This window comes from Oncorhynchus kisutch, linkage group LG29, assembly GCF_002021735.2.
Source record: "Oncorhynchus kisutch isolate 150728-3 linkage group LG29, Okis_V2, whole genome shotgun sequence".
Lineage (NCBI taxonomy): Eukaryota > Metazoa > Chordata > Actinopteri > Salmoniformes > Salmonidae > Oncorhynchus > Oncorhynchus kisutch.
Window position 1 is genome coordinate 42,117,118 of NC_034202.2, and position 8,313 is coordinate 42,125,430.

Below are 8,313 nucleotides of genomic sequence, written 5' to 3' on the forward strand. Positions count from 1 at the left end.
CTTCTGCACAGATTCTGTCAGACCTGGGCCCTGACAGTAAATCTCAGTAAGACCAAAATAATGGTGTTCCAAAAAGGTCCAGTCGCCAGGACCACAAATACAAATTCCATCTAGACACTGTTGCCCTAGAGCACACAAAAAACTATACATACCTTGGCCTAAACATCAGTGCCACAGGTAACTTCCACAAAGCTGTAAACGATCTGAGAGACAAGGCAAGAAGGGCATTCTATGCCATCAAAAGGAACATGAAATTCAACATACCAATTAGGATCTGGCAAAAAATACTTGAATCAGTCATAGAGCCCATTGCCCTTTACGGTTGTGAGGTCTGGGGTCCGCTCACCAACCAAGACTTCACAAAATGGGACAAACACCAAATTGAGACTCTGCATACAGAATTCTGCTAAAATATCCTCAGTGTACAACGTAGAACACCAAATAATGCAGAGCAGAATTAGGCCGATACCCACTAATGATCAAAATCCAGAAAAGAGCTGTTAAATCCTACAACCACCTAAAAGGAAGCGATTCCCAAACCTTCCATAACAAAGCCATCACCTACAGAGAGATGAACCTGGAGAAGAGTCCCCTAAGCAAGCTGGTCCTGGGGCTCTGTTCACAAACACAAACACACCCCACAGAGCCCCAGGACAGCAGCACAATTAGACCCAACCAAATCATGAGAAAACAAAAAGATAATTACTTGACACATTGGAAAACTGAGCAAACTAGAATGCTATTTGGCCCTAAACAGAGAGTACACAGTGGCCGAATACCTGTCCACTGTGACTGACCCAAACTTAAAGAAAGCTTTGACTATGTACAGACTTAGTGAGCATAGCCTTGCTATTGAGAAAGGCCGCCGTAGACAGACCTGGCTCTCAAGAGAAGACAGGCTATGTGCACACTGCCCACAAAATGAGGTGGAAACTGAGCTGCACTTCCTAACCTCCTGTCCAACGTATGACCATATTAGAGATACATATTTCCCTCAGATTACACAGATCCACAAAGAATTTGAAAATAAATCCAATTTTGATAAACTCCCATATCTACTGGGTGAAATTCCACAATGTGCCATCACAGCAGCAAGATTTGTGTCCTGTTGCCACGAGAAAAGGGCAACCAGTGAAGAACACACACCATTGTAAATACAACCCATATTTATGCTTATTTATTTTATCTTGTGTCCTTTACTATTTGCACATTGTTAAAACACTGTATATATATATATAATATGACATTTGTAATGTCTTTATTGTTTTGAAACTTCTGTATGTGTAATGTTTGCTGTTCATTTTTATTGTTTATTTCACTTTATATATTATCTACCTCACTTGCTTTGGCAATGTTAACACAGGTTTCCCATGCCAATAAAGCCCTTGAATTGAATTGAATTGAATTGAGAAAGAGAGAGAGAGAGAGAGAGAGAGAGAGAAAGAGTCAGACTGACAGAGACAGAGAAAGACAGAGAGAGAGAGATAGAGAGAGAGAGAGAGAGAGAGAGAGAGAGAGAGAGAGAGAGAGAGAGAGAGAGACTGACTGACTGACAGAGAGACAGAGAGGGAGAGAGAGAGAGAGAGAGAGAGAGAGAGAGAGAGAGACTGACTGACTGACAGAGAGACAGAGAGGGAGAGAGAGAGAGAGAGAGAGAGAGATTTTTATTGTTTATTTCACTTTATATATTGTTCAGGGATTTTTTTTGATCTATAATGACTAATTATGTATACATTTCAATCAGGATGTACTATCAGAATACTATTATGCTACTGTACATGTATGAATTTTCTCTCTTGATCCCAGTATTGAATATAATGTAGTGAATGTAGTCAAGAGTTTAGAACAATGACGGTCTGTTCCTTGGTACAAATGAATGAACTATATCTCCAGACTGACTAGAATGCTTATCTACACTGACTGACCTTGGCTCTAGGCGAGGAGGGAAGGTTTGAGAGCTATAGAGCCTTTCTACCAGTGTCAAGAAGAGACGGAACATTTAGAAAACGCTGACGTCATTTTCAGTTTATAACCTGTGGTAAAATGTGTATGTACTCAGTACTCTCTTGATTAAAGGCTGATACTTGACTTTTAAGACCGAGAGAGAGAGAGAGAGACTGACTGACAGAGAGACAGACAATCAAACAAATAAGATGAGGGACAGTGTCTGATGGCCCAATCAACCTGCACATGTCCTCTACTGTATACTTATTGTTATTGTTCAATGTATGGTTCTTTTGACCCTTGGTTATTGTTGTTACTGTTGTCCTGTTGACAATTTGATTCTCATTTTTATTTATTTTTCTATTGTAAATATCCAAAATAGGCTTTGGCAATATGTACATTGTTACGTCATGCCAATAAAGTGAATTGAATTGAATTTGACAGACAACGAGACAGACAAACAAACTGACAGAGACAGAGAGAGAGATGGCGTGTGACAGAGAACAACCCACTAGAGGTGGCCACCCCCACAGAGAAGCCAGCAGAACAGCCCACCTCAGCACCTGACAAAAGTCCACACCAGATCCTGACCACAGCGTTGACATCACAGCAGAACAGACAAATGAAGAACCCCAAGCCCACCATGATAGCCCTCCTTCTGTCTGAGTACCAACTAGCTTCACCCAGCGCGCCCTAGACCTTCTGTCTGAGGACCAACTAGGTTCACCCAGCGTGCCCTAGACCTTCTGTCTGAGGACCAACTAGGTTCACCCAGCGCGCCCTATACATTCTGTCTGAGAACCAACTAGGTTCACCCAGCGCGCCCTATACATTCTGTCTGAGGACCAACAAGGTTCACCCAGCGTGCCCTAGACCTTCTGTCTGAGGACCAACTAGGTTCACCCAGCCACATAATAATACACACAGGCACAAACCACCTGAAACACAGCAGGAAAGGGAGTGACTGAAAAAGCTTCTTCTACTTTCCCCAAGTGGCTATCTCCACCCTGCTACCACGAAAAGACTTCCACCCTGCTACCACGAAAAGACTTCCACCCTGCTACTACAAAAAGACTTCCACCCTGCTACCATACAACAGGTAAATGCAAGCATTTCCAGTGAAAACCAAATGTTTTCCTGGCCCACCACACCAACCTGGACTTGAACAGCCTTTATGACCAGGTCAACCTCTACAAGGCAGCAGTGCCCACCTTCGCCCGGACTCTAAAGGACATCGCTCTCAAACGCAGCCCCTACACTTCACAAAGGAGAAACAGATCAATAAACACCCCGCCCATACCAGCGACACTCTCCCAGACCTGCGGGACCTCCCCCTGGACCTACACATAGAGGACCCACGCACATCCAGACCACAACACCACCAGCCACATACACATCCCCACCCCAAACAATCAACAATCCCCCAAGTCAACCATGCCCACACCCCATTTATGCCCCCTCAGATCAGACCTATGCCCCTCCTGACCACCCCATGCACCCCTCCCCAGCAAAGAGGGCCTCAACATGGAAGTCACACATACGCCCAGGCTGTAAGCAAGCAAACAGGCCCAACCCACACTCTTAAACAAGCCCAAGCCAATGGAATGTACCAGATGCTCAGCAGGCTCTGCTCAAACTTACTGGTCTGAGGCCAAACCACACAACCAACAACATTGGACACTTTATAGAACACAAAGCCTTCACTATCTCATCCTGGAATTTCCAAGGCCTGAGGTCATCTGCCTTTGGCCTAAAGAGCAGGAACCTGGACTTCAAAGAAATACAGACATTGTCATCCTACAAGAAACCTGGTATAGAGGAGACAAACCCACTGGTTTCCCCCTAGGTTACAGAGAGCTGGTAGTCCCATCCACCACACTACCAGGTGTGAAACAGGGAAGGGACTCAGGGGGTATGCTAATTTGGTATAGAGCAGACCTAACTCATCTTAACAGAGAAAAATGTCCTCCTGTGTGCTACCTATATCCCCCCACTAGAATCCCCAAACTTTAATGAAGACAGCTTCTCCATCCTGGAGGAGGAAATCAATCATTTCCAGGCCCAGGGACACGTACTAGTCTATGGCGACCTAAATGCCAGAACCGGACAAGAACCTGACACCCTCAGCACACAGGGGGACAAACACCTACCTGGAGGTGACAGCATTCCCTCCCCCATATGCCGCCCTAGGCACAACTATGACAACATAATCAACAAAAACGGGTCCCAACTCCTGCAGCTCTTTCGCACGCTGGGTATGTACATAGTCAAAGATAGGCTTCGAGGGAACTCCTATGGTAAGTACACCTATAGCTCATCTCTTGGCAGTAGTACTGTAGACTACTTTATCACTGACCTCAACCCAGAGTCTCACAGCGTGTTCACAGTCAGCCCACTGACACCCCTATCAGACCACAGCAAAATCACAGTCTACTCGAACAGAGCAATACTCAATCATGAGGCATCAAAGCCAAAGGAACTGAGTAACAATAAGAAATGCTATAGATGGAAGGAATGCAGTTTGGAAACCTACCAAAAAACAATTAGGCAACAACAAATTCAATCCCTTCTAGACAATTTCCTGGACAAAACATTCCACTGTAATAGTGAAGGTGTAAACTTGGCAGTAGAAAACCTTAACAGTATATTTGACCTTTCAGCTTCCCTATCAAATCAAAAAATCGCAAATAGAAAACCCGAAGAAAATAAACAACAATGACAAATGGTTTGATGAAGAATGCAAATATCTAAGAAAGAAATGGATAAACCTGTCCAACCAAAAACATAGAGTCTACGCCTTCACTATGGTGAATCACTAAAACAATACAGAAATACACTACGGAAAAAGAAGGAACAGCACGACAGAAATCAGCTCAATGTAATTGAAGAATCTAACCACTTCTGGGAAAATTGGAAAACACTAAACAAACAACAACATGAAGAATTATCTATCTAAAATGGTGATGTATGGGTAAACCACTTCTCCAATCTTATTGGCTCTAACAATGAACAACCAGCAAAAACATATACATGATCAAATACAAATCTTAGAATCAACTATTAAAAATGACCAGAACCCACTGAATTCTCCAATTACATTGAATGAACTACAGGACAAAATAAAAACCCTCCTATCAAAAAAGGTCTGTGGTGTTGATGGTATCCTCAATGAAATGATCAAATATACAGACAACAAATTCCAATTGGCTACACTTAAACTCTTTAACCTCATCCTCAGATCTGGCATCGTCCCCAATATTTGGAACCAAGGAACCCCAATCCACAAAAGTGGAGACAAGTTTGACCCCATTAACTACCGTGGGATATGCGTCAACAACAACCTTGGGAAAATCCTCTGCATTATCATTAACAGCAGACTCGTACATGTCCTCAGTGAAAACAATGTACTGAGCAAATGTCAAATAGGCTTTTTACCAAATTACCGTACGACAGACCACGTACTCACACTGCACACCCTAATTGACAAACAAACCAACCAAAACAAAGGCAAAGTCTTCTCATGCTTCTTTGATTTCAAAAAAGCTTGACTCAATTTGGCATGAGGGTCTGCTATACAAATTGATGGAAAGTGGTGTTGGGGGGAAAACACACAACATTATAAAATCCATATACACAAACAACAAGTGTGCGGTTAAAATAGGCACAAAAAAAAACATTTCTTCCCACATGGCCGTGGGGTGAAACAGGGATGCAGCTTAAGCCCCACCCTCTTCAACATATACAGTGGTGAGAACAAGTATTTGATACACTGCCGATTTTGCAGGTTTTCCTACTTACAAAGCATGTAGAGGTCTGTAATTTTTATCATAGGTGCACTTCAACTGGGAGAGACAGAATCTAAAATCCAGAAAATCACATTGTATGATTTCTAAGCAATTAATTTGCATTTTATTGCATGACATAAGTATTTGATCACCTACCAACCAGTAAGAGAGAGAGATAGACAGACAGCCAGCCAGACACCCAGCCAGACAAACATACTGACAGAGAGACAGACAGACAGAAAGCCAGACAGCCAACCAGACAAACATACTGACAGAGAGACAGCCAGACAGAAAGTCAGACAGCCAACCAGACAAACATACTGACAGAGAGACAGCCAGACAGAAAGTCAGACAGCCAACCAGACAAACATACTGACAGAGAGACAGCCAGACTGAAAGTCAGACAGCTAGCCAGATAAACACAGACAAATAGACAGACAGACAGCCAGAGAGCCAAACAGACTGACAGAGAGATAGACAGACAGAAAGTCAGCCAGACAAACAGACTGACAAAGAGATAGACAGACAGCCAGAGAGCCAAACAGACTGACAGAGAGATAGACAGACAGAATGACTGACAGACAGACAGACAGAGAGACAGCCAACCAGACAAACAGACAGACAGACAAACAGATAGCCAGAAAGCCAACCAGACACAGACAGAAAGCCAGCCAGCCAGACTAACAGACAGACAGAGAGATAGACAAACAGACACAGACAGAAAGCCATACAGACAGCCAGTCAGACAAACAGACGGACAGAGATAGACAGACAGCCAACCAGACAAACAGACTGACAACGAGACAGACAGAAAGCCAGACACAGACAGAGAGATAGACAGACAGAAAGTCAGCCAGATAAACAGACAGACAAAGAGATAGACAGACAACCAGAGAGCCAAACAGACTGACAGAGCCAAACAGACTGACAGAGATATAGACAGACAGAATTACTGTCACGCCCTGGTCTTAGTATTTTGTGTTTATTTATTTGGTCAGGCCAGGGTGTGACATGGGGTTATTTTGTGTTGTGTTTTTGTATTGGGGTTTTAGTAGGTATTGGGATTGTGGATGAGTAGGGGTGTCTAGCATAGTCTATGGCTGCCTGAGGCGTTCTCAATCAGAGTCAAGTGATTCTCGTTGTCTCTGATTGGGAACCATATTTAGGTAGCCTGGGTTTCACTGTGTGTTGGTGGGTGATTGTTCATGTCTCTGTGTGTGTTAGCACAAGCTGTTTAGGTTTTCACGTTACGTTTGTTGTTTTGGTTTGTTTGTTTTTTCTTCATCATTAAATATGTATCTAACTAACTCTAACCACGCTGCATTTTGGTCCGACTCTCTTTCAACGGAAGAAAGCCGTAACAATTACTGACAGACAGCCAGACAGACAGAGAGACAGACAGCCAGCCAGACAAACAGACTGACAGAGATAGACAGACAGCTAGCCATACAGACTGACAGATAGACAGCCAGCCAGACAAGAAGAGAAATAGTCAGCCAGACAGCCATACAGACAGACAGCCATACAGACTGACAGATAGACAGACAGCCAGCCAAACTGACAGCCAGCCAGCCATACAGACAGACAGACAGATTGCCAGCCATACTGACAGACAAACAGGCAGACAGACTGAGAGTGAGTAGTGCAGAGTGTAGGTTTCTACCTGTATATTCCATGTACAATAAATATACATATCATTTTATACACAGATCCAACATAACTGAAGACACACTGTTGTCAACATAACTGAAGACACACTGTTGTCAACATAACTGAAGACACACTGTTGTCAACATAACTGAAGACACACTGTTGTCAACATAACTGAAGACACACTGTTGTCAACATAACTGAAGACACACTGTTGTCAACATAACTGAAGACACACTGTTGTCAACATAACTGAAGACACACTGTTGTCAACATAACTGAAGACACACTGTTGTCAACATAACTGAAGACACACTGTTGTCAACATAACCGGAAACACACTGTTGTCAACATAACTGAAGACACACTGTTGTCAACATAACTGAAGACACACTGTTGTCAACATAACTGAAGACACACTGTTGTCAACATAACTGAAGACACACTGTTGTCAACATAACTGAAGACACACTGTTGTCAACATAACTGAAGACACACTGTTGTCAACATAACTGAAGACACACTGTTGTCAACATAACTGAAGACACACTGTTGTCAACATAACCGGAAACACACTGTTGTCAACATAACTGAAGACACACTGTTGTCAACATAACCAGAAACACACTGTTGTCAACATAACCGGAAACACACTGTTGTCAACATAACTGAAGACACACTGTTGTCAACATAACCGGAAACACACTGTTGTCAACATAACCAGAAACACACTGTTGTCAACATAACTGAAGACACACTGTTGTCAACATAACTGAAGACACACTGTTGTCAACATAACCGGAAACACACTGTTGTCAACATAACTGAAGACACACTGTTGTCAACATAACTGAAGACACACTGTTGTCAACATAACTGAAAACACACTGTTGTCAACATAACTGAAGACACACTGTTGTCAACATAACCGGAA